The sequence below is a fragment of the Gracilinanus agilis genome, chromosome 3 (assembly GCF_016433145.1).
Source record: "Gracilinanus agilis isolate LMUSP501 chromosome 3, AgileGrace, whole genome shotgun sequence".
Classification (NCBI taxonomy): Eukaryota; Metazoa; Chordata; class Mammalia; order Didelphimorphia; family Didelphidae; genus Gracilinanus; species Gracilinanus agilis.
In genome coordinates this window covers 60,296,720-60,324,109 of record NC_058132.1, presented here as the reverse complement: position 1 = coordinate 60,324,109, position 27,390 = coordinate 60,296,720, and the positions used below count along the sequence as shown (strand labels likewise).

The following is a 27,390-nucleotide window of genomic DNA, read 5'->3' as shown; positions in this document are numbered from 1 at the left end:
ATTTCTTTGGAGTGTAGGTTTAGTTGAAATGTCACTGGGTTAAGAAGGTCACCATTTAGTCACTTTTTCAGTATATTTCCAAATCACTTTCCAGAATATTTGTGTCAATTCACAGTTCTACCAACAATGCATTAATGAGTGTTCCTGTTGGCCAATCTGATGGGTTACTTTAGTTTGTATTTCTGTAATAGTGGATTAGAATATTTTTTTTCATATAGCTATTGATAGCTTGGATGTCTTCCACTGAGAAATGACAGTTTATCTCTTTTGAGCATTTATCAGTTGAGGAAAGGGTTATATTTTTATAAATTTGAATCAGTTCCTTGTATATTTTGGAAATGTGATTTCTATCAGAGAAACTTGTAAAGGTTTTTTTTCCCTCAGTTAATGGTTTCCCCTCCCTAACTTTAGCTGTAATTTTGTTTGTGATGAAACTTTAATTTTACATAAGCAAAATTATCCATTTTATCTTTTATTTGATCATGAACTCTATCTGTAGATCTGAAAGGAAATGTTTTTCCTCTAATTTGCTTATCATGTGACCTTTAAAATCATTTGGAGCTCATCTTGGTTTATAATGTGAGGTGGACAAAGACTTCTCAAAGTATGTAAAATTATTTGGTTCAGATGACATTGGTTAAAAGGTAAGATAACTAACTGCTTGCTAAAGTGCTTGTATTCTAAAGGGAATTTAATTTACTCCATCTCCTTTTTCTTGTATTGTATAAAAACTGGTGACTTTGGTATTGATGTCTTTTCTATCAGATTTGTAGAAGATGAATTATTTAGGAGGAGTATCTCCTGGAGTAATTATTTGGAAATTACAGGGTTAATTACTAACTTGAATTTGTATAACACTTATGTGGGGAGGCCCATATATATGTGTGTGTATATAAATGTGTGAGTGTAATGTGTTAGTATATATTTGTATATGTATGAGTTAATATACATATATATAATACACATCCTGTCTTTATATATATATATATCTATGTATAGTTCTAAATCACCTCAGAACTCTACATGCTGTTGGTTAGAGTGGACTCTACCCTCCAAGTTGTTGTTAACAGAGTATGGGGAAGAGCAATGTACTTGAGATCTGGGAATGACTGGGTTCAGATCACAACTCCTGATCTTTATTTAACTTCATGTCCTGAGCAAGTCACCTTATCAATAGCTAAGGCAGCTTCTTGTTAAGTCTGTGGTGGTAAAGTGGAGGAGAGTCCTAGCTCTGCAGTTAGAAGACTTAGGATCAAATTTCAGCTCTCACTTATTAGATGACCACAGGCAAATCACAACTCTCCTGGACCTCAGTTTCTTCATCTGTGTATGGATAGCTTTGAGCTCCAAATATATATCAAATTAGGATTCCTAGAACTTCCCCTCGCAGTTAAGCTGATGTGAAGTGTACTCTCTTGAATTAATCAAAACTCTTCTTGACTCTTGATGTTTTCAGCCTATACAACCTCTTGGAGAATAACTATCTACTGTATAATGTAGGCCTTTAAAAAAAATTCTCCTCTGGATATCATCTATCCAATTTGAAGAGATATATCCCTTAGTTGTTTTAAGATTTGAAGAAGTCTGTTCATTTTAATTGTAACCTTAATGATTTTAGAGACTTGAATTTTAATCCCTCCCAACCTTTAACTTTCTAGACGTTTTAGCTACTTAAGGCAGTGAGATATGTAGTATATGTAGCTAGGAAAACCTGGGTTCGGTTCTGATCCCTACCATGTGCATACTGTGTGACCCAGAGCAAGTCACTACCCAGTGCTCTACCTCTCTGAAGACTGTGTGAATGGAATTAGCTCACCCTCATTCATTAGTGACAAATCAAAAACAAGGTACTGCCCTTTGGGCAGTCCAAAACAGTGTTGAGGCTGCCATTTGTCCACTTGAAATTGGAGGTGGATGCAGGAAGTGACAAAAGCTGCTGTCTTTCAAATATGATGGTAACTTTCCTGTGGAGGGAGTTGGCACTTTGAACTTGGTAGGATCGCTGGTGGGACCTCAGACTGTTTCCCTCTGAGTTGTCATGTGGGTAAGTCAGGCTGACTCTCTTTCTCTTCCCTTGGCGTTTCTGGAGGCTCTAGCCTTAAGGAGGCCTCTCTTATTGGAGGAGGCCTCGTGGCTAGGAGCCTTGTTTAATTCACCTCTATTGCCCCTCTGCTGGGGCCTCTAAAATTCCTACCTGGTTTGGGCCTCTGGTCTGGGCCAGAGTTTCTCTCTCAATTTCCCTACCTTCAACCTTCCTAATTGTAAATAAACCACCATAAAAGTCATCCTGACTTGGGTCTATTTTATTTTGAAATCGAGTTAATCGATTTCTGGCAACCACACCTTAAATATCTAGTTTTCTCCTCTTACAAGACGGAATGGTAATTTGCATTTAGTTGATGTAGGTTTCTCACCCCACAGTTCTTTGTATCAGTGAAAGCCCAATTCCTTACCACTGCTATATGTGGTGACCAGAGGTAAATAAAATGTCCTAGGTGGATGTAGACTCTGTGGTTTTGGGGTATAGTAAGGGTTATTCTTTAGGTTTTATGCCTTTGCTGGTAATTCCCATTTTTCTCTTTGTCCTAAGGTAAGGTCATTATCTTCATTTAATGTCTCAAGGGGATTAGCCCTGGAAGCCATCCTAGGGATTGTCTTTTCTAGTCTTCTTGTTTTATATTTGGGGGAGCTGAGACCCAGGGAGGGGCCAGGTCCCATAAATTATTAGCAAATAACACAGCTTGTTTCACTTTTCTGTTAAGACTTAGCAACAGTTTTGTTAGGTGTAGAGAACAAGTATGAATGTCGTCATTGTATAAATGAATAAACTGAGGTCTAGAGAGAAGTGGCTTTCCCTAAGATCATGTAGTAATGAAATAACCAGAAATAGAATTAAAATGGACTGAGTAGGGGCAGCTAGGTGGCCCAGTGGGGTGAGAGCTAGGCTCAGAGGCAGGAGGTCCTGGGTTCAAGTCTAGTCTTAGATATTTCCTAGCTATGTGACTTTGGGCAAGTTACTTTTGCCTAACCCTACTTTTTGACCTTGGAACCAATACACAGTATTGATTCTAAGACAGAAGGTAAGGGCTTAAAGAAAAAAAAGTAAACTGAGCCTTGATGTCTGGAGGGAGAAGGAGGTAGGAACATCAAGACAGGGATCTTAACCTTCTCTGTGCATGGGCCCCTTTGGCATTCTGTCTGGTGAATCCTATGGACCACTTCTCAGGAGAATGTTTTTAAATGCTTAAAATAAAATACATAAGTTTACAAAGGAAACCAATTTTATGGGCAGATAGTTACTAAAATATTTTTTAAAAAATCCGTAGACACCTAGTTGAGAATCCTTGATGTGTGAGAGAGTTGAGGAACATCCTGCTTTTCTTAAAATCTTGAGGTGGAGAAACTTTTCTCTTGCTAAATGCACTCTGTACTGAAGATCAAAGCTGGAGTTATGCCACCAATATAGCTGATACTATACCTGCTTATCTTTCTGAAACCACATTTTAGAGTCCCTATGAGATTTAACATGACTTTGGTAACTACATAACCTAAGAGTAAGAGTTTCACTTTCCTCATCTACAAAGCAGGGAATTGGATTAGATGACCTTTATGGGGTCTTCTGGTTCTATATCTTGCAATTTCTGTATATCACTGTAATGCAGGTACAGTTCGAGTGAGACATTGTTCAGTTTACTCCAGATTGCTCCTAGTTAGTCCTTGCTAGATAATTGACTTGAACCACTGAGAAGAATCTGCCCAAACAAGATTATCCTCCTTTACTTGGGGGGACCAGTCTAGCTATCTTCAAGTAAAGAATGAACCAAAACACCAACTGATAGCAATTAATGCTGTTTCACAGTGAACCTATAATAAGCCACAAAACAAAATTGAAATAGCTTTCTCCCAGGCCAAACCAGTTACTGTTTTTGTTTTTTTTAATAGTTCTCCTTGACTTGTCTTCAGCTGTATTTAATGCCAGTGTCCTCCCCATTCCTTCCCTGTCTTCAGTGCAATGTTTCTGTTACCCCCTCTGGCTCCTCTGCTTCCTTTGGATTTGGACTTCTTAAAGCATTTCCCCAAAGCTCAAGCTTAGAGATTTTGACTTTTCTTTTTTCCTATGCCTTCCTTAGGGGCCTCATCTACTGTTCTGGATTCAGCTTCTACTCATGAGGTAGCCATGTGGTACAGTGGATACATCGAGCACTGAACTCAGAGTCAGGAAAGATCTGAGTTCAAAGCCAGCCTCTGTCACTAGTTGGGTGATTTGAGATGAGTCCCTTAAGCTTCAGTTTCCTCATCTCTAAAGTGGGGCACCCATTTCACGGGGTTGCTGTAAGGATCAAATGAGATAATGTATACAAAAGCAATTTATAAACCTTTAGAGCAGTGGTTCCCAAACTTTTTTGGCCTACCGCCCCCTTTCCAGAAAAAATATTACTTAGCCCCCTGGAAATTAATTTTTTTTTAAATTTTAATAGCAATTAATAGGAAAGATAAATGTACCTGTGGCCATCACCGCCTCCCTGGATCACTGCAGCATCCACCAGAGGGCGGTAGCGCCCACTTTGGGAATCACTGCTTTAGACCTTGTATAAATGCTAGTTGTTATCATCATCATTATTGTTATTTCTCTGTATTCCCTGCTCTTTTTCTTCCTTCTGGGTCTCACCTTCTTTCACCTTCTTTCTGGTCTCCTATTTCTGATTGCCTTTAAGATTCATGAACCTTAATATTAAACCAAAATTATTCTTTCCCTCTTCCCCCCAATAGTTTTTTCCCCTCCAATTTTGCATATTGTGTTTTTCTACTGTTGGCCCAGCTGCATCATAACTGTTGCCTCCAGTGTAATTAACCTTACTGACTTGCTGATTTCCATCACACTCTTTCTTGGGTTTACCACCTTTTAAATTTGTGCACTATAATCACAACTTTGGTCTTGGTTTTATCTTTTTGTTCCTAAGTTACTGCAACTGCCTCAGTAGTCTACCTAGGTAAAATTTCTTCTCTATCTAGACTAGATTTTTAAAAAATACTCTTTGTGAGCTACTAAATTTTTTTTTTTTGACAAAAAGTATTTTTATTTTGACATCTGAATAAGTGTTGACTCCTTAGGACACTGCCTTTGGTATCTTTTCCAACTTATTCATCAGCTTGTTGCACTGTGCCTTTCTCAGAAACATAGATGCCATCCAAAACTTTTCTGATAATCCTTGTTTTTGACTGGTGGCCTGTTGAATGAAGGCAGCTGAGTTTGGGACACGTTCAATATCATTTCCTTCAAGAATTAACTCATCTTTTAGAGTTTGAGAAACAGCACAAGCCACACCTGGCCTCGTGCACACTTTTTGGATATATTTTTCACCCAAGAAATTTCTGATTTCAACAAATGAGCCATTTTCTTGAATAACAACAATGATGGGGAAATGAGCATACACAGACCTCATCTTGTAATGAGAACCCAAGGTTATATCTTTGATCATGTTTTGCAAATGACTACAGAATGTGTGCACAGTGGCAAGTTCTTTTCAATTTCCCCATCCCTTGTCTACTCGGAGCCTTTTTTTCTTTCCAAGGAGACTGAGCTCAACATTGATATGGTTGAAATCCCTTTGTAGGATTCTTCTGGGGCCCTTCACAATAACTGTCCTACCCTTAAGAGAGATGTCAACGTTTTCTGGGATGTCGACAGTTTGGTTGCTTAGAATGGTCTTCATTCTGGTAGTGAATAGGCCAAAGAAAATGAGCTCCTAAATTTTATCTTTAGCAGAGTGCCTGGCACATGGTAGGTGCTTAATAAACAAATGTTTATAAGGTCAAATCAACTTTGTCATTTAGGTTATTGTTTAGTTTCAATCATTTTGGGGTTTTCTTGGCAGTGACATTGGAATAGTTTCCCATTTCCTTCTCTAGCTCATTTTACAGATGAGAAAACTGAGATAAATAGAATTACGTGACTTTCCCAGGGTCACACAGCAAAGATATTAGAGTGGTTTGCTATTTCCTTCTCCAGCTCATGAAAAAACAACACCAAAAACCCTTATCTTCCATTTTGGAACTAATATTGTGTATTTAAAGACAGAATAATAAGAAGGGCTAGGCTTTGGGGGTTAAGTGACTTGCCCAGGGTCACATAGCTAGTAAGTGTTGAAGGCTGGATTTGAATTTGGATCTTCCTGACTCTAGGCCCAAAGCTCAATCCTCTATGCCCCCTATCAAATGCTAGTCCCTATCCCCATTCCTCTTTTTCCTCATTTTCCCTTTCCAGAGCTCTTTATTATCCAACCTGCAAGTTAATAGGTTGCTGTCCCCTAACTTTTTTTTTCTTAGTACTTTGTTTGCTGTTGCCTGAACATGCAATGTGCTTTCCCTTCCATGTCTTTCCTGCTCTGATATCATTTGTTATCCTTGAGCATTTTATTACTGTGTTTGCCACATTGTCTTTATTGATAGATTTCCCTTGGAAGGGTTGTCCTTAGCTAGATTTTAACTTGTCCTATCTCTGATATTTTTCACCTCCCACACCTGAATGGAATTCTCAGCAAGTGCTGACTGACAACATTTAAGGATATAATTCTCTTTCCTTCTGATATGACTGTAATCTGTCTAAATATAAAATGCTAGTTAGTGGGTTGATATGGAAGACAGCATGGTAGAAAGAGCCTTGGATGGGGAATCAATTGATCGGATCCTTCTTTCCTCAGTGCTACCAACTAACTTACCTGTGCGACTCTAAGAAAGATACTTTCCATCTGAGGACTTCAATTTCTTTGCAAAAGTGAGAAGATTGGACTGAGTGACCTAAGAAGTTCTAACATTTCATGCTCTAAAATTGTACATAAGTCTGTGACATCAGAAATTGTGTTGAAGAATATAATGCCTGATCTGATCTTTGTCTTCATGAAAAAACATCAGCCAAATGATACATATGTGGGAACAGAGGGGAAAGGAATGTTTAAAGAATGTTGGCCTCTTCCAAATGAGTCATGTCTGCCATTCTTAGAGTCTGGTCTAGAGTTTGGGGTGTAGATTAAAGATTGATATGGGTTGGAGAGTCTGACACAGCAGAAATACTCAAGTTAGATAAACATTACAACAAATAACATAGCCAGAGTCACTACTCCCCCTCAAACTACCTCTCCCAGATACTGAGTACCTACCTAAAGTGCGCGTGCTTTGGTATACCTCAAATTCTAACATGGAAAATGAATTTCAGACAGTCATGAGTACTTATTATGAAGAATTTGATCTGTATTTATCATGATCTGGAGGTGAAACCTCTGCTAAGTTGCCCAAACTCAATGTGTGAATTATTGGAGGGAAAAAAAGCAAAAACACTGGGGGACATTTATTTTGAGGGAAAAAAAAAAAGATTTGGTGGGTAGTGCAGGTCAGTCATTGTTTTCAAATATCTGGAGGTTATCAATATGGCATCAAGCATTTGTTAAATGCCTTCTCTGGGCCAGATAGGGATACCAAACAAAAATGAATCTCTATTTGTAGGAGCACATTGATTTTCAGGAGAGACAATATGGGCACATTGAAGCGTCTCCTATGAAAGAAGCATTAGGCTGGTTCTGTGTGAGCCTCAGAAGGATGAATTGGGATTAGTGGGCAGAGGAGGCAAATACTAAGGGCTATCTCAAATCAAAATAGGTTGCTTTGGGAGATGACTATGAGGATGAAGAAGATAAAGGGCTTTAATATTTTTTAACAGCATTTTTCATATAATAACCCTGTAACCTAAGTGGTATAAATATTATTCCCATTTTACAAATGGTGACACTAAGTCCTGTCCTTCCTTTATAGTTTTCTTACAACTGAGTCTTATCCATGGTCACATAGCCATTGTCAGAATTGAGGTACCCAGGCAGGTCTCCCAATTCCTAACACGCATTAGGTCCTTGTCATTGATTATCTTCAAATGGAGGCGAGAGGTATGTTGTAGAAGTGATTCCTTCAAGTTAAAAGTTGGATTAGGTCATCTCTTCTACACCAAGGTTCTGCCATTCTAGTTCTGGGTCTCCTCTAATCCCTAGGACTTGGTGGGACACATCGCACCCATTCCGCAGAGCGCTTCTATTCCTTCCTTGGATATTACCATCCTTCCATTCTCCAGTCCCCATGGGACTATGCTTTTGTTCTCTAGTATTGGGTTACTTTGGGGCTTTCCATAAGCTTCTTTCCCAGTGTGCCTCAGGCAGGCAATGAGCCAAGGGTCCATTTGTGGCAAAACCTAGAATATTCCCAAACTGCTTGTAATCTAGAGAGAATTCGTATAGATAGGCATGTGCCTCCCTGCTGAATTTCTAGGGACCTAACTTAATTAGTGACATGCCCAGAGTCGCATAATGAGAAAGTGATAAACCTGTGACAGGAACCAGGGCTTCTGACTTCCACATCAGACTCTCATGTCCAAACCTTATGAAGTCAAAGACCTAGTTCTCTTGGAATAGTGATAAAGGCAGAACCCACAGGACATAGGTTCAAATCCTAACTCTTCTATTTAATATCTGAGTGACTTTAGTGGAACTTGATTCTGTGACCCTATGAAAATCCCTTTGACAGGTTGAGATGACTAATCTCAATTCCATGGGAGCCAAGACTAGAGCCCATCTTTCATGATTTCCATTCTGATACTCTTTCCTGAGAAGGAGATGGTGTCTTATTCTGAGAGCTATTACTATGAATTAAGATGAATTTGTGAGAGATTTGACTTGAACCAGGAATTAAAAACTAGGAATTGAGAGGAATGGAAACTATAAGCCTGTTATGTTTCCATTGTCAACAAATGGCTAATAGAAACAGAAAAAAGTCCCTCTCTTCAAGGAGTTCCCATTTTAATGAGGAGATAACCCATAAATTAGTATGGGCAAGGTATACACAGAGTAGATAAAAGGTAAACTCAGAAGGGAGGACACCAGGCCCTGGGGGATGATGAGAAAGGTCTCTTGCAGGGGGTGACATGAGCTGAGGGCAAGGAAGCAAGGGAAGCTGAGAGACTGAGTCTCTTGTGTGGTCTGTATGGTAGGGGTAGACAGCTGAGGAAAGGGCACCACTGTGGATGGAGTGTTGGAAGAATGGAAAGCGGGTCAGAAGTCTGAAGGTAGGAAGGGGCTAAGCTTTAAAATGCTAAATGGAGGACTTAATATTTTCTCCCAAGGTCAGTCTGCTTTAGGAATACATCAGCCGAATGGAGGTTGGATTGGAGTGGGAAAAATCAAGACAGAGCTGCCAGCTAGAAAGTTACTAGAGTAGTCCAGGTGAGAGGTGATAAGGGCCTGAACCAGGGAGGTGGTTGAATCAGTTGTATGGAGAGAAGGGTCCTGAATTAAGTGACGTGAGGGCAGAAACAAGATTTGGCAACTGATTGAGTATATGAGTGAAGAGTTGATGCTGTGAGGTGAATCAGTGACAAAGGATGGTAACTTGTCCTTGCCTCCAAAGGGAAAGTCAGAGGCTAAGAAAGGTTAAGTTCAGTTTTGAACTTAAGTTTGAGATGTCTTTGGGACATCCCATTTAAGATGTCTAAAAAAGGTAGTATGAGGGCAGCTGGGTGGCTCAGTGGTTTGAGAGCCAGGCCTAGAGGCGGGGGATCTAATATCTAATTTGGTCTCAAACTTCCTACCTGTGCGAACCTGAGTAACTCAGGTAACCCCCAATTCCTACCCCTTACTGCTCTTCTTTCTTGGAACCAATACACAATTTTGGTTTTAAGATGGAAGGCAAGGGTTAAAAAAGACAATAGTGAAATCCATGCTGGAGTTCAGGAATCGAGACTGTGGTTGGATTTATAGATGTAGCAACCATCTGTACCTAAATGATCATTGAACCTGTGGGGCTGATGAGATCACTTATGCCAGTTAGCATAGAAGGAAATGATAGAAGGACCGGATCAGAACCTTGAAGAGACATTCGGTGATTAGTCTGCATGACTTAGATGAATATCTGGCAAGGAAGACTGAGAAAAGCAGTGATCAGATAGGGATGGAGAAGACCAGGAGATAGACATGATGCATGAAAACCCAAATAGGAGAGCGTTACCAGAATTGGGCAATAAACAATGCCAAATGCTGCTTCAATGGTAACAAGTTTTCCCTATCCTCACTCCTCTCTTCCTTAGCATAATCTTTTCTCTCCTTCCTTTTATTTTATTTTATTTTTTCGTAAAGCCATAACAAAACCACTTCCAAACCCTCTGTCTTATTTAACTCCTTTTATGACCCCTGATTACATGAGGGCTCCAAATGGACTACATGTTTTAATTCTGGAGAGAGTAGTTTCAGTTGAATGCTGAATTTGGAAAGCTAGGTTGCAGTGGGGTTAGAAGAGATTGAGAAAAGTGGTGTTGTTAAGTGGAGACAGATTTATCAAGCCAGAATCATAGCTGGGTCAGGTGAGAGTTTTTTAAGGATGGGGGAGACATGGCTGTGTTTGTAGGTAGCAGGGAAGGAACCAGAGGAGAGGAGGAGCTCGGAGTTAAAAGGACTGGGGTGATAGTAGAGAAGATAGGAGGGGTTTAGAGCAAGGGTACACATAGAGTTTTGGTCTTGGGAAGAAGAAAGCCATCTCTCCAATAGTCAGTACTTATTGCATTGTGAGTTGTTGTTTTTTAATATATTGGTTTTAGTGCCTACTTTGCAGGATTTGTTGTGGGAAAAACACTTCATAAACCTTCAGGCCCTTGTAGACTTGGGTCAGACTTGCTATTTGGCATCTGGTATAGTGATTCACTCAGAGTCCCGGGGGTTCAAACAAACAATCCTTTTAACAAAATCCTATTCCAGTGCTTTCAGGTAGAAACAGTTGTCAAAGGCATTAAAAAATAGTTTTGGAAAGCTTAAAAAAAAAACTTAACAGCCATCAAGATGGTTAAAAGAAAGGACATTTCCCTGGCATCTTTTGAGTTCTTCACTGGAAACCCAGGGACTACTTTTATCTCCTTTTTGCCCAGAGGGCTGAAGAGCTTGGTCCCAGATCGTGCTCCCTGGCAGCAAAGGTAACCCACACTGTCCCAGGGCTGTTCCACACTGTCTTTGTTGTACAGAGTATGGAGCATATGGAGAGACCAGAGTGGTTATAGTTAACTGTGGCCTCCCCAATTCTACCAGTGTCCTAGGCCACAACAGGATGGAATTGTTACAGCTTCAGTTATTCAAGAGATCCTTGCTTTCATTGGTTGGATGAGCTTCGTGCCCATGAAAATCATAACCCTTCTGCTTAGGCAGGCCATCTTTATGAATTGTTACAGCCCGGAAATAGCACACTTGGTGACAAATTTTCTCACTTAGCTAAATGGGTCCCAGATCGAATGTAAAAAGCCCCCTGCCATGTGTAAGCTGGAAGCCCTCCCAGCTTGGCAGTAGAGGATGGGCCGGAACTGAAGTTCAAATGGTTTTCCCTTTGAAAGCTCAAGATCTGCTTTACACCAAGATATATGAGAGGTAAAAAGGAGGACCTGGGTAGTAGTAGCCTTTGAGGCTCCCAAAGATGGGCTATTTTATGAGCAGGGACTCCCTCCATTGCTGAAGATTACAGCCTCTAATTTAGAATATAGCCTTTGGGAATTGCAGCTGATGGCAGGTAGGTGACTTGGTGGATAGAGCACTGGGTGTGGAGATGGGAGGTCCTAGATTCAAATCTGCCCTCTTATTTCCTAGCTGTGTGACCCTGGGTAAGTCATTTAGCCCCAATTACCTACCCCTTGTTGCCCTTCTGCCTTGAAACCAATATTTAGTGTTAATTCTAAGACAGAAGGTAAGGATTTTTTTTTTAAAGAAAAAATTACTTCTAAAAAAAAAAAAGGAAGAAAACCCAGTGCTTCCAATTTGTTCTATACCTAGCTAGCCTGCTCTGCTGCTAGACACACCAGCCACCTCAGCCTTTTCTCAGGGGCACCTTCCTGCCAGAGTGTGCTTCAGGCCTGACTTCAAGAACTGGAGGTCAACTCAATATGACAATGAGGACTCCAGTGGAGGATTGCCATCCGGTTTACTTTTGGAGAGAAAGGAGCCAAAGCACCAAACCAAGAGTGGAGAGGTCCTCTGGCTTTGATTCAATGCTATTCAACAAGCATTCAGCCCAAAGCAAAATGAAAATGTCTGCCTTGGAGGAACAAACAACATTTGCAAGTGTGTACAAAATGTATACATAGTAAAAACAAGGTTATTTACTAACAATTGGGGCACTAACTCCAGAAATGGGGAAGTCTACCCTTATGCTTTGGGACATGAGCTATGTTTTGAAGGAAGCTAGTAGATTCTAGTAGGAAGAGATGAACAGGGAAAGGAACGAAGTGATAAAATGATAATATAAAGAATACAGAATGCTGATGGATCAGCTATTAAGTGAAGGGGAAGAGGGGCTTGTTTACAAAGGAGTTAACAAATATAGATTTTACAAAGCCATAATCTGGGTACCTAATTTCAAAGTTTCGAGGGAGTTTCATGAGATTTTTTTGTTCTTTATATCGGTTTCAAAATTTAAAGTATTAGCCAACAGATTGTAAAACAAATGAGAGTAAATTTGCTTTCTAACAGATTGGATTTTAGGAGATTACAAAGTACCTAATGGAAAGTTGAAATTTCAGGCTAAACTTATGGTCTGGCTCCCTGGTTGTATCTGGACTTTTCCTGGCATCAGGGTGCCATGGATTCCAGTGAATGGATCTGAGAGGGTTTGTGGGAAAGGTGCTTCAATATTTTATTTTATTTTGTGATTCTTTTTATCCTATCTCTTCCTCCCATTCCAATGGCAGGTGTTGCTTGGTTATTGTTGCTATGAATGCTTTGTTTCTTAATTCTTGAAATTTCTACCCTTTATTCCTTCTCAAAATGGTGTAACTGCATTTGGAAAAGGCAAGCTTCTGGGATATCGTTCAGAGATTTGTGGAATTTGTAAGAACATACTTTAGGATCTCTAATGCCATTGTGTCAAAATAGACAATTTCAAGTCTAATGCAATTTGGGAAAATACATTTGGAATCATCTAGTTCTGGGATTTGGGTTTGAAAATGTTCTTTTTGCCATTTATTTAAATACATTTAGGCCTCCTTGAGTCCTGGATCAGAAGCTTTAGGGGTCTAAATGACTGGTAAGTTATTTTGCTTGCCTTTCATGTTTTAACTCAGCTATAAAGAGCTTTTTTTTTTTTTGTTGTTAGCTTTGTTTGCTGTTTTACATTTCAAAATAATTTAGTCTGTTTACATTTATTAACAAAAGACTACTAACTCAGTTTTGTTTAGTAGTTATCTTGGGCAGCCTTGGTCAGGGTTTTACAGCATGGTATGAGTTATATCTTAGAGGACCTATAAAGATCCTTTTTTCTTACTTTCTTTCCTACTTTGCCTCCCCTCCAGTCCCTAAATTTTAATATGCTATGTATTTTCAGCATCAGCAATAGCAGGTATTTTAAATTACTCTCTCTTTTATTTCCATGAATGCACTATCAAATGTCTCAATGAGAAATGTCCAGCATAAGGGCCTCATTTTTTTTTTAAGACCAGAAAATGCCTTCATGTCTTAAAACGGAATGCTTCTGATCTCTCTTCTCTGAGAACCATAAAAGAATGTGAGAGCTAGCATGGGACCTTCAAACCGGCTGGGAAGCAGCTTTACCTGCCATCTGGTCAGAGGAGGAAGCTGTCTCAGAGAGGGACAGGTACTAGATCACAAGCTCACAGGGTGAGTTAATGGCAAAGATTTGATTAGAATCCAGGGCTCCTGACTCCCAGTTTGATGCTTTTCTACTATATTCCCTGTCATTGTTTGACTTTAAATCATATGTCCAAGCCTTGGATTATTTGAAGTCAGAGTGACTAGCAACAGCTAATAGATGCCAATTTATCTTTCCATGTATTTTTTAAAAATCCTTATCTAATGTTGTAGAATGAATACTAAACGTTGGTTCCAAGGAACAGTAAAGGGCTAGACAATGGTGGTTAAGTGACTTGCCCAGAGTCACACAGCTAGAAGTGTCTGAGGCCAGATTTGAACCCAAAACCTCCTATCTCCAACTCTTTTATTTTTTAAAATCCTAGTCTTGCATCTTAGAATCAATACTGTGTATTGGTTCCAAGGCAGAAGAGCAGTGAGGGCTAGGCAGCGGGGGTTAAGTGATTTGCCCAGGATCACACAGCTAGGAAGTGTCTGAGGCCAGATTTGAATTTAAGACTTCCTGTCTCCAGGCCTGGTTGTCAATCCACTGAGCCACCCAGCAGCCCCTCCATATGTTTTAATTTTGGCCAAAAATATGTTAAGCCACTAAACTTTTCAGCTTGCTAGTTTGAATAGGAGATTAGTTTTTTAGCACTGAAACTAGACTACATAAATTTCAGTTTTACTAAAGTAGATATTTATAGAAAACATTTAGCCTAATTCATATGCAAAAAGAGGCCTACTAGGTAATCTGAGATTTAGGTCTTATAACCCTGGAGCTGGAAAGAAGAACCTTAGAGATCATGGATCTAATCATTCAACAAATGTTTATGGCCAGCCACCATTTAACTCTCCTCTGGCCTTGGTGATAGCCTTTCATCAAGTATTTTTCTACTGACCTAGAACTGTGACTTGCATTCTGATACAGGGGTATAATGGAAGACTATATAGTGGAAGGAATCCATGAATTTGTCTGTGAACAAAATTATCTTTCTTTTCATGTACCTCTAACTCAAATTTAGAACAGAAAAAAATATTTTAAAACCATTATGTTGGGGTAGCTAGGTGGTTCAGTGGTTAGAGAGGCAGGCCTGGAAAGGGGAGTTCCTGAGTTCAAATATGGCCTCAGTTTACCTAAGTCTTACTGCTCTTCTGCCTTGGACAGATTCGAAGAGAGAAGGTAAGGCTTTGAAAAAACAAACCATTATCCAGAGAAGGAATCCACATTGCCAAAGGGGTCCATGACTCCTGAAAAAAGGTTCAGAACCCCTGCCCAATAGGGCCCTGATCTTGTATACTGTGATCCTTTCCCTCTAAACTGTTTGAAAGAGTTGTGTGGGTTAGAACCTTTATTTTTACATATAACTGAGATTCACCCCCTAAGTACTTTTCACGGTATACTTTACTTGACAGTCAAGTGATATGTTGCTTACTTCAGGGATGTGAGACTTCCTAATGGAGGTTATTACTACAAATATTTCAAAGATGGACTATGGGGCAGCTAGGTGGCTCAGTGGATAGAGACTGGAGATCCTGGGTTCAGATCTGGCCACAGATATTTCCTAGCTGTGTGACCCTGGGTCAGTCACTTAACCCCAATTGAATAGCCCTTACCTCTCTTCTGTCTTGGAGCCAATACTTATTATTGATTTCAAGATGGGAGTTAAGAGTTTTAAAAAAAAAAGATAGTCTAGGACAATTAACATGTCAGAAAAACTCATTTACTCTGAAGCCACATTCATGAAAAGTTTCTCCCCAAATTAGCTAAAGTTGGTTTTTGGATACCAGACATCCTATCTCCTCTCTGTTCAGGGAACCTTTCCAATCTTTGGCCTAGCCATTGGGAGCTCAGGGTCAGTTCTATGTTATAAGGCAGCAGAGAAGGCCTTTAATTTAACCCATATCTTCTCTCTTAGAAAATACTAAGTATTGGTTCCAAGGCAGAAGGGCAGTAAAGACAAAGACACAGAGATTAAATGACTTCCCCAGAGTTACCCAGCTAGGAAGCAAGGGCCTGGGGTCAGATTTGAATGCAAAACCTCCCATCTCTAGGCCTTGTGCTCTACTCACTGAATCACCTAGCTGCTGCTAGAATAGAACTTTTTAAAAATTAAAATTCATTTATTGACACAAATTAAAAAATTTTTTTTTCATCAAGCAAATACTCTGAAATTTAAATAGTTCCAGGGTGGGAAACCTCTTGGAAATTAAATGAGAAAGTTGTCTGAACTCCATTCATCTAGAGTAGAATTTACAGGTGAAAACACCCAGTGTCTCTTAGGAAGAAGGAAGGTGTAGTGGATAACTCCTCCTTTGGTTTCATGTAACATAATATAGAACATTAAAAGGACCTTAGAAATAATGTGATATGACCCCCTTATTTTGAAAGGGAAATGACTGAGGCCCGGGGAAAGGAATTGATTTACATAATTTATCTGTTCCCTGACAGAGCTGGGGCCTAGGACCCAGGACTGTACTGGTGGGTGCCTGTTGAAAATCATTCAGGGATTTGTGATACCTACAGGATGAAGATGGCAAATCCCCACCTTGGCTTTATTAGACCATCATTTGTAAGTTCCCGTGACTGAAAATTTCATCTGTGAACACCCAGGGGACAAGCCTCTCCGAACTGCACCGCAGATATCATCGACAGATAGTCTCTGTCACTGAACCAACCAGGATTCGAAGCTTTTCCAGTTTGATGGAACCTAAGCTTGGGCTTCCCTAGGCTAGATCTTGGGCCACTTCTAAACCTCAAAACAGATTATTGGGGGTGGGAGAATGAGGAAGGTGATTGGATTCTCCCAAGGATCCTTTAGGTAAGATCTCCCTAGTCCATTTAAACAATTCCTTTTTGTATTTTTGGGGGGAGAGAGGGAGGTAAAGAAGTGACCCTTGCCAATTAAAACACAATCAGAAATGAAAAAAGAATCTTTTAAAATAATTTATTAATGGGAAGTCAGTTTCACTTAACCCAAAGTGAATTTATCTACACAGCTTAGTAGCTAAATTTTAACTGTTACATAAAGCTAGAGGAACAATGGCATAGGTAATCATCATAAGTGGTCAGTTTGCTTATTGGTTCAAAAACGATATTAATGAGGACTCTGTTCAATGACCACCTGGTACTACATCCCTAAATAAAGAAGGTGTTGCCACTGGTGATGTGGGGAATGAATGAGAGTAGCCAGATGGGTAAGAACACAATTCTTCCACCTCTCTGAAAAAACAAACAAAAAAACAGCTCAAAGTATCATCTTTGGGTAAATATTGACCTCACCAGCTAGGTGGCCCTGGGCAAGTCACTTCATCCTGTTTGCCTGAGTTTTTTTTTTTTTATCTGTAAAATGAACTGGAGAAGGAAATGGCAAGCCATTTCCAGTATCTGTGCCAAGAAAATCTCAAATGGGGGTCATAAAGAGTTGGATATTACTGAAAAACAACTGAAAAACAAAATTGACCTCACCCACTCCTAGTTGCATTGCAGCTTGGACTTAAATTGCACTTCAGTGTTCTTGGAATTACTGTTATTTAATGCTTGGAATTAATTTGATTTAATTTTGAATATTCTGTGATCTCCTGGGGTTCTTCCCTCCATTGGCAGGGATCAAGTCCCCTTTTTGCCTTTTCATCCTATGTGATCCTTATTCTTGCCTCCCCATAAATGTTCTTTGGGGCACCTGCTGAGTCTGTTGGAGGCCTTCCCCCCATTCTTTTAACAACTTCCTAGCCAGTCCAAATCCGTCTCATTCTCTCTGTTTGACCAGGCCTGCATGTCGAGTAACCAACCCCTTTATGCCACGTCTCTGAAAATGTTTTTTATGATGTAAGTTGTAAATGTTTTTAAAAATGTAGGGGGTAGCTAGTTGGCTCAGTGGATTGAGAGACAGTTGTGGAATCAGGAGGTCCTGTATTCAAATCTGGCCTCAGACACATCCCACCTGTGTGACCCTGGGCAGGTCACTTCACCCTGATTGCCTAGCTTTTGCTGTTCTGTCTTAGAATAGACACTAAAACAGAAGGTAAGAGTTTAAATTTTTTTTTTCCTCCTGAAGCCCAGACCTCAAGGACCTAGAAGACATCATTTCCCTCATCTGATAGTAAAGCAGACTTGCTCACCCAATCTTTCCTGGAGTAGGGGAGAGAGTCTTCCAATATCCCCTTTTCCCTCTCATTCAGAGTCAGTGGAGTCCATCAAATGTCAGCAAAGGCGTGTCATTGAGCAGATGAGGTGCTTCCCTTACTGAGCTTGAGAGCTCAACAAAGCATATGCTTGGAGGACAGGAGCTGTCAGGGAATGGGAAAATGAGATTTGTTCTGGAAAATGACATACACTTACATAAAATTTTAACCTTTACAAAGCACTTTTCTTCACGACCTCATAAGGTGGGCAGAAAACTTCATGTCTAGTATCCTAGAGAATGAGCTGTTTCAGACTGAATCCCTGAGCATCGAACTGTTACTGAAAAGGACAGATCGTGGTCCTCTTGGAAGCCCTCTCCAGGGTCTCCTGAGGCTCTCGGAGGACCCTCGAGAAGGACAGACCGGTGCATCTGCCAGGCTGGAGGACCTTTGAGGAAGAGTCTGCCCACGTGGCTGTCCTTGGACCAGCTTGAGTTCCAATGCTCGTCATCAGGAGGTGAAGCACAAACAGATCCTTTTTAATTTAATTTTTATCCTAAAGCAACTCATGAAGTTGTAGATAGTGGAGGAAGGTATTGTGTTGAGCTCTGTTGGGAAAGGATTAGACAAAATCATGAATCTTCAGGAAGAAAAAATAGAACACACAAGAGCAGGACCGTCCACGAGGCCCCGCACCTTGTTTATTCGTGGGCCTGTTTAAGCCAGGCAGTCCATCCGGCTCCTACAGTGAGTACAGAGTGGCTAGAGAATAATTCCTGGCTATAAAGGGAAATGTGAAAGTGAGACATCTTGCTTACCTTTTATGGATTTCTATAGAATTGCAGATCTGGGAAAGATCTTAGAATATGCAGTATTCGAGCTGGAAGGGACTTAGCAGGTTTAACTCCATTCTGCTGATGAAGAAGCAAAGATCTGGGAGTGAGGGAGTTCAAGGTCTTAACTGCAAGTTTGTGGCAGAGACAAGACAACACAGGCCTTGGGACTCCGGGTATGGGCCCAGCCCTTTCCTCCCCCCATCGTGAATGTGTTTTTCCCTAAGATCCATGCCCCCCCTGTGTATTAGTTCCAAGGCAGAAGAGTGGTAAGGGCTAGGCAATGGGGGTGAAGTGACTTGCCCAGGGTTGCACAGCCAGGAGGTATTTGAGGCCAGAACTTCCTCTCTAGGCCTGGCCTACTGTCTGCTCACCCACGTAACTGCCCCTGCTTTATCCACTTTTGAGAGGGCTTAAAAACTAGAGGGTCAGCCCTGGGTCTACATTTTTCAGAAGTCTAGCCCTCACAGCCAGATCTTTTCTCATAATTCCTTTATACAGGAAAGGTTGAAGGCTGTTGCTTTACTACTGCCATCTATCTTTTCATACTTTTTACCTTTTTTCTCCTGGAATTAGACCCCAGTTGACTGATTATTATTTAAACTTGGTTTTGCTTTATTTCCTCTTTTTAAAAAATAGGTTAATTTTGAACCTTTCCTCCCTCCCCCCCTCCCCCCCTTGCCCTTCTTCACCCAAATCCTGACTTGAACCTTTTCCTCCCTCTCTCCCTCCCTCCCTCCTTCCTTCCTTCCACTTCTTTTTTACCAAAACCTGAAACAGGGAGCAGATTTTTCTAAGTTCAGATCTGGATTTCCCCCTCCTCTCTATTTCTTTTTTTTTTTTTTAAGGAACAGAAGGTGGATACAGGCCTAAATGTTTTAATGAAGAATAGAATGTAAGACAGCTCACTGGGTTAATAAGAATAGCTTTGAGGTTTTCAGATGACCTTTACATTCATTATCATTTCTTACCTAGGACAATGCATATCGGGTGCCCTCTATAAGCATTCTCTCCTGGGGCTGCAGTTTCTTCATGTGTAAAATGAAAGAATTAGACTAGATGATCTCCATGGTCCCTTCCAGCTTTGACATATTTGACCCATGCTTTATGAACCAGCTTTCCTGGTAATTCCTGACTGTAGCATATCATATCTTTCACATTTATGAACTTCCAGGCTGAGGACAGTAGTGCTCTTGCATTAGGTATTTGGGGATTGGGGGTGTGAGTGTGTGGAATGAGTCAGAGAAGAGATAGTGAAGGGGAGGCAGCTTTAATCTCAGGACTAGACTTTTTTTTTTTTTTTTTAATACTCCTAGTTGAATCATTGTGTCTCTGATTAATATTCTGCCCAACTTCCTCAGGCTTATAAAAATGTCGCCAAGCCCATAGCTTCAGATTCTCCTGAGGCAGTGATCATTTTATAGCCCAATCTTTTTATTTCCATTTTGGGCTGCTGGAGAGATCAGGGTGAAATAAACACTCTGAGTTGTGTTACCTTCCACATTTTGTCCTTTGCTGCTAATGATGGCTGTGATGAGTTAGTCGCACATGGTCTTGGCTTTCAGACCCCATGAACCAGAATTGCCAAACTAGTACAGACAGCTTGTGTGTACCAGTATTTCTATTTTCTTTCATAATTTTTTCATACCCTTTCAGAAAATTAATATAATATGGAGTTTTAGACTAGAAGTCACACATTCCAGGTTATAGACTTGGCTTTGCCACCAGTTTGCTTTGTGATATATGAGTCAGTAGACCTCTAAGCTCTCAAAGGTTTTTTCCCCCCTTCTGTAAAATGAGGATTTTGAAACAGGTAAGCTCTAAAGCTCCTTTCAGCTCTAAATTCAGCATGTTCCAATTTTTTTTTCAGTTGAGCTCCTGCTCCCTTTCTAGTCCCCAAGTTTCTGCATTCTTTGGGTTTAAACATAGTCTGTTTAAACAGTAGTCTGTCAGTATCAACAGTCTGTCACTAAGTGAATGTAGGAACTCAGGTCAGTAAGTAATGAAATGATTTTTTCCCAGAGTCTAAATTAGGAAAATGGGTATCACTTTCCTAGCTGACCTTGCCTTTGAATACAGTGTGAAAATGAAGATGATTCTGTTAAAGGCAGAAGGACTGTTCTCTAGATTAATGTAGGAATGCAGTAATGTGATAGGTAAGGTTCTAGTAGCATAGGAAATTCTGGCTATTAGTTAAAATGTGGAAAATAGGTTTCTTGCTTCTAATAATACAAAGTCAATGGATCTAGATTTCTCATTTGACAATTCTGCATTTGTTTCTCCCCTTTTCTCTTAATCTAAGCCAGGATTTTAGAGGCCACATGCTTCCATGGAAAGAAAATTGAGCAGTTAGGAAACCTAGGCTCCAGTCTTTGTGTTGCTTTTGACAAATTGTCACATTAAGCAAGTCTCTTCTCCCTGCTTCTCAATTTCCTGTAAATGGGGCCGGGTCTTTTTGACTCCAGTGATCAGTTCAGCTTGGCATTACTGGTCCTAAGTCAGGAGCCCTGATGCCATATCCTGCCTGGTGCATTTAGTTAGCCATGTAGGACCATGGGTAAGTCACTTATATTTCTGTCTCCTTTATAAAATGGTGTATACTAGCACTACCTACTTTATAAACCCAAGACATTCACCTAATTTATTCTGCCTAATGAAAATAACTTTGTAAACTCCAGACATTCATAAGTCATCCTTTACCAAATTCATTTGCTTGCCTTCCTTCCTTTCTTCCTCCTTCCTTCCCTCCCTCCCTCCTTCCATATATCATTCATTTGCTTATTTTGCAAATATGGATACATATCTAAGGTCATACCAGTAACTGGTAGGACTAAGACTTGAACTTGTGTCTCCTGAATCCAAAGCCTATATTTTTTCACTGCACTGTCTTGCCTCCCATGAACAATTCAAGAGCTGACAATATGCCTGCCTATCCAGTTCTACCCTCTGTTTATTGTGTCTGACCCTCGAGATTCTCAAAGCAGATTCTGAAATGGGTACCTACTTGGCCAACGGTTTGGAAAAAGCATTCTGAAGAAGAATGAGAAGGAAGGGAGAGCTCAGTCTTAGCCTTCCCAAAGCCTGCTTGGCTTCTCAGCCACTACATGGTCAAGAGAAAATGGGAGTGTTCATAGACATTCTTGCCCGAGATACGACTGACTGGTTTGGGAAAGTTTAACTCATAAGGTAAGTAAGAGGTTTGTTGGAAGGGAAGAATCTGTCAGAATTTTAGAACTATTTGGTTCCCTGTATGTGGGCAGCGCCTGTATTTTCAGCTGCACTGACTTGTCATCTTAGAAAAACTTTTATTAATAGCTGGGAGTACTGAACAGTCTTGAATGTCATGGAACATACAGACCTCCCCTGTTTCTGCTCACCTGGAGTCCTGTTATTTATTCCTTAGATGGAGCAGGTTAAGGCCATCCAACATTATTTTCCCCATTTTAGCCCCCAGAAGAATTAACTTGAAGGGAATTTAATGGGAGAGTTGAATGCCTTTTGAAAATTTAACAAGACTGAATTTAAAATAGAAATGAATTTACATCACTTTACATATATCAGTTGCCATTTGTGTCCTGTCTACATCGATACAGATCAGTCCCTTTTTGATTTGATAGACTCTTCTTGTGGTCATTCTGATGATTTTCTCCAGACTGAGCTAGCAAGCCGGCTCTCAGAGGACAAACATGCATCGAGTTAGTAACTCTGAGCCCATACTTGGAACAGTTCTCGCTTGATGGGACCCAAGAGGGCCCGAGCTCTCTTGGGCTGGCCTCTGAGAAGCAAAGATCATTTCCATCCCGTGATAGGAAGTCCTCCCCCAGAGCTTACAGTTTGTTGTGAAATGTAGCCTCTTTTGGCATCTATCGAAATCAGCTCTTATTGCTCATTGCTCTGTGCTCCCTGGAATAAAATTTAGGCAGAATGCTCATGTAAGGAATCCCACTAAAGTGTCTAGTTTACTCCAGAGGACCAACAACCTTCAAGAATTCTCTTTGGCTGAAAAGGATGAAATAAATCCCATTTGAGAAGTCCTTAGATAAGTGTGTTTGGAAGACCTACCCAAAGCATTCTGTATCTGTTCAGTGAAGGTGGCCCCTTGGCATGATACTTTGTGTATAGTAACTAACTATATTTCAGCTACCTAGAGAAAGTTATTTTCTTTTTTTTGCATTTTAATATTTTATTTCCAATTACATATAAAGACTTTCTTTTAAAAAGTGTTGAGTTCCAAATTCTATCCTTCCCTCTCTCCCTCTTCCTGAGACAGCAAAGAATTTGACGTAGGTTTTATATATGGAAATATGTTACATTTTCTTAATAAAATTTGATGTGCTTGTCAAAAAAAAATCAAAATTCCCAATTATACAAGTTGTAAATGTAGGAAGAATAAATATGGACATGGCGGAAGTGACCCCTGCTTTGGAACTAGAGAAGCGCCCCTTTCCAAATGATGCAGCCCTCTCCCCACTTTCCTGCCCCTGAATTAATTTCTAAACATTGCTCTGTGTAGAGTGACGTCAACTTGCCACTTCATGATAAAACTCCTCCTCCTCTCCATCTCTCACTATGAATTCTAGGACAGAAGAATGGTTAGGGCCAGGCAGTTGGGGTTGAATGGCCCAGAGTCACACATGCAGGAAGTGTTTGAGGGCAGATTTAAACCCAGGTCCTCCTGACTCCAGACCTGGCCTCATCCACTGTGCTACTAGCTGCCCCATGATAAACTTATAATCTAACGGTATTTGTCCTCAAGGATCAGTGAATTGAGCCTGGCAAATCATCATTGTGGTCTCATCTGCAAAGCCAGGGAATCTGCCTGGAAGCTCTCTCAGATTCTGACCAGCTCTGACATTTCTGTTCTAAGCTCCTGTAAGTAAGAACCGAACATTAAGACAGGAATCTGCCTCCTGAAAAGTCAGCCTGTGTTAACTCGCTCACATTGGTCATCGTCCATACTCGATATTCTGGCTCTCCGCACATTTCCCTCATAGTGATAATGGGGGATGACAGTAACATTAATATATGTGCCAGGCCTTTACAAACATTATCCCATTTGGTCCTCACCTCAACCCTGGGGAGATGGATGCTGTTATCCCCATTTTACAGTGGGGGAAACTTGTCCAGAGTCACACAGCTAGTAGATTTGAATTCAGGTGTTTCTGACTTTGGGCCCAGGACTCTGCCCTACACCACCTAGCTACCATACAGAAAGAGAGAAGTCAAACTTGTTAGCAGGCAGCTTACAGGGTCTGGAGTCAGGAAGACTCGGCTTCCTGAGTTCAAATCTGGCCTCAGACACCTACCAGCTGTGTGGCTCTGGGCAAGTCATGGAACCCTGTTTGCCTTAGTTTTCTCAAGTCTGTAAAATGAGCTGGAGAAGGAAATGGCAAACCACTCCAGTATCTCTGTCAAGAAAGCCCTGAATGGGTCATGAAGAGTCGGACATGACTGAACAGGACTTACTGACTTCTCTGTAGCTCCTTGTGACTGATACGGTCAGGGTTACGGGCAGTGTGTATATTCACTGATGAAGCCATAAATAATAGCAGTAATAGCCAGTATAGCTTCATATCTGGTATCAGCAACTCAGAGAAGTTGGGGAATTATCCCCTTTTTACAGATGAGGTAACTGCAGCCCAAAGAGGTTAAAATGATGACTGTAAAAAGTTAGACTCTTAATTCCGGCTTAAAGATGAATTGCTTAGTTTTCAAACCCCAGGTAGGTAATTGTGACTCGTGTCATAGGCGCAGTGTATGAAGCCCGGCTGCTCCCCAAGGGCCTGTTTTACACCAGCTCTTTTGTAAGATGGAATTTTGTCTTTTAATAAATTGATTTCTAAAGTGAGTATTTTCTGTCTCATTTCCCATCAGACCTCTGCCACCTGATTATGACATTATCACGCCCCTCAGAGTCACTTTCAACTCAGGCATTTGTTGTACATTTATGTGCTTAGCATATATATATATGTATATATATATATAGAGAGAGAGGATATATGAAGAACATCAGCCAAAATCCCTCCCCCTCACTGTAAGTTGGGGAACCAGACCCACCCAGGAATAAAGCCTGGCTAAACTTTAAAAAAAGGGAAATGATTTGATGAGGATGCCCAAGTCATTTACAGATGGAGGGACTCGGGCTTCAGTTGTGACTTAATTCTTGAGACTTTCTCAGGCACTCCTGTACAGCTAGGGCAAACCTGTTATTTCGAAGGTACTTGATTAGAAAAATGATTTGTGGAGACATAGATCCTTTCCTCCTTCCTTCTGTCTCCCTCCCTCCCTTCTTCCCTCCTTTCCCCCTTCCACTCTTCTCCCCTCCCTTCTCTCCCTTCCCTCATTCCCCTCCCTCCTCTCCCTTCCTCCCTTCCCTTCCCATTCTTCCCCCTTCCACTCTTCTTCCTTTCCCTTCCTTTCTTCCTTCATTCTTTCCTTACCATTACATTCTGTCTTAGAATTGATACTAAGTTTTGGTTCCAAGGCAGAAGAATGGTAAAGCCTAGACAGTTGGGGTTAAGTCATTTGCCCAGGGTCACACAGTGTCAGACTAGATTTGAACCCAGATCCTCCCAATTCTAGGCGTAGGTGCTCTTTCCACTATGCTGCCTCATTGCCATGGGGTCATACAGTTCAGCCATTCCAGGAGCTCTTAATCTGAGCTCCTGTAGATAGTTTAAAAGATATTTAAGATACTTGCTATTTGGTAACTGCTCCAATCTAATTGCCTGCCTTTGTAATCCTATGTACTTTCTACATTTAGAAATGTTCCAAGAAGAGACTTCTTAGACTTCTCAGACTGACAAGGGGTCTGCCTCCCCCCTCCCTTCTAGAAACCTCATGACTCTTATTCCACCCTTTTTGTGTAAAAACGGGGGTGACTTGGCCAAGGTTACCTGGCTGAGCCGAGGGGAAGGATTTGAACCCAGATTCTGGGCCTCCTCACCCGGCTCTCAAATACTCTGAGTACTTTTGAGAGCTTTGAGGCAGAAGCTTCTTGCTTCGTGTGGGCACCATTCCGTTTGGTCCATCCAGCAGACGCTGGCACCAGGCACAGAAGCAAGTCCCCGCCCTCGGGAAACTCCAGTGTGAGAGGGAAGCAAAGATGGCGTTGTGTGACCGGCACCCTGTCCCCAGCTGCTGTGAGGAGCCGGGGACATCCCGGCAGCCAGCACTTACGGAGGGGGTGCTGAGGCAGGTAGGGGTCCTGGGAGTCTGAGGCTAGACGGCAAACCCTGATCTTCCGGGCTCCGTGCCACAGGCGCCGCAGCCCCTCGGACCCTGAGCATTTACAGACCGCTTCTGTAGGGGACCGCGGCCAGCCTTTCCGGGGTGGGGTCCTCCTGGCAAGGCCGAGTCTCCCCCGGACACCGGACACCCCGGGCTGCTAGCTGCCGCCGCAAGCTCTAAGCCTCAGGCGAAGCCTTGAAGCCGCTTGCCTGGAAGAGGACCATAAGACCTGATGGGGGGGGGGGAGGGCGGGAGCATCACTTCTTAGAATATTTACCGCCCACGTCTCGTTACCGTGTTAATGCTTGACCGCAGCTGGCTGGCCATTAAGAAGCTGGCCTGAAGGGGTTTCTTAAAACTTAGACCATTTCTGAATGGATCTGAAGGGCACGGGCTGCCGGGAGCAGGAGGGAGACCAGAATGCTAGCCCCAGGGCGGTCGCTAGATCGTACAAAGGCCGGGCAAGTTTTCTGCCCTGCCCTGGGCCTCAGTTTCTTCTGCTGTAAAATAAAGTGGTTGGAACAGTCCTCCGAGGGCCCTGAAAGCTAGCGAGCTAGTGCCTGCCCTCTGCAGAGGGGGATGGGAGGTGCCGGAGCCGGTGAGATCAAGGGGTTAAAAATCAGCCCGGTGCCCAGCGTCTCCAGAGCCCCCGCTTTTGTGCCAAGCACTGTGCTAAGTGCCTCACAAATATTAGTTCATTGGATCTTCCCATCAATCCTGGGACATAGGTGCTGTGAGGATCCCCCTTTCATTCCACAGAGGAGGAAACTGAGGCAACCGAGCGGTGAAGGGACTTGCTCAACATACACAGCAAATAACCGCAGTGGGCTGGGTTTGAACTTGGGTCTTCCTGACTCCAGGCTCAGTGCTTTGGGCTGAAAGAATATAAAAGTGGACAGGTAAATGTGAGAAAAGATTAAGTGCTCGGGGATTTGCAGAGTCTGGAGGGCACTTTAAAATTTACAAAGCATTTCCTAAAGATTTGATTTTCAAATGGAGCAAACAGACCGAGGATAGGTGACATCTCGTAAAAGAAGCAGGATTCGAACTCAGATCCTCCTAATTGCCAAGTCTAGCGAGCTCTACTGTGAGCCCAAAGAGGTAGTTACCCAAGAAGAGTCCATCTAAGACGCCTCGAAAGCCGCTGAAGGGAGCCTCCCTAGGCTGGGGAGGAGGAGATCTCTTGTGCTTGGAGAGAGATCGGTGAAGACATTAACCACCGTTGGCTTTTTCAGCCCCCCCGAAGTGAGCCTTTGAAAGTGGCGGCTTACAGTTAAAGCCCTTCATCGCCCACTTTTGCCCAGACCTCTTCCTCCCAGGCCCTCCCACATTCAGGGCTTTGGGGCACCAGGCAGGGATCTCAGCCAAGGGAATGTAGCCTGCAGCGGGCGAATGGCAGCACCAGGTGTCCGCCCCAGATCTTGGAGCACTAAGCAGTCCGGGAGTCTTACCGTGACGTCATGCTATTTTACGTCCTTGGGATGGGGGAGGGGGAGAAGTGCGAGATCATACGCGCGAATCATCCCAAAAAAACAAATATAAGAAAAGTTTCC

General features: G+C 41.7%; 1 pseudogene; it reads right to left on the bottom strand.

Moving 5' to 3' along the window:
• Window positions 1-5,139: 5,139 nt before the first annotated feature.
• LOC123243139 lies at window positions 5,140-5,714 on the bottom strand (annotated as a pseudogene).
• Window positions 5,715-27,390: the final 21,676 nt, after the last annotated feature.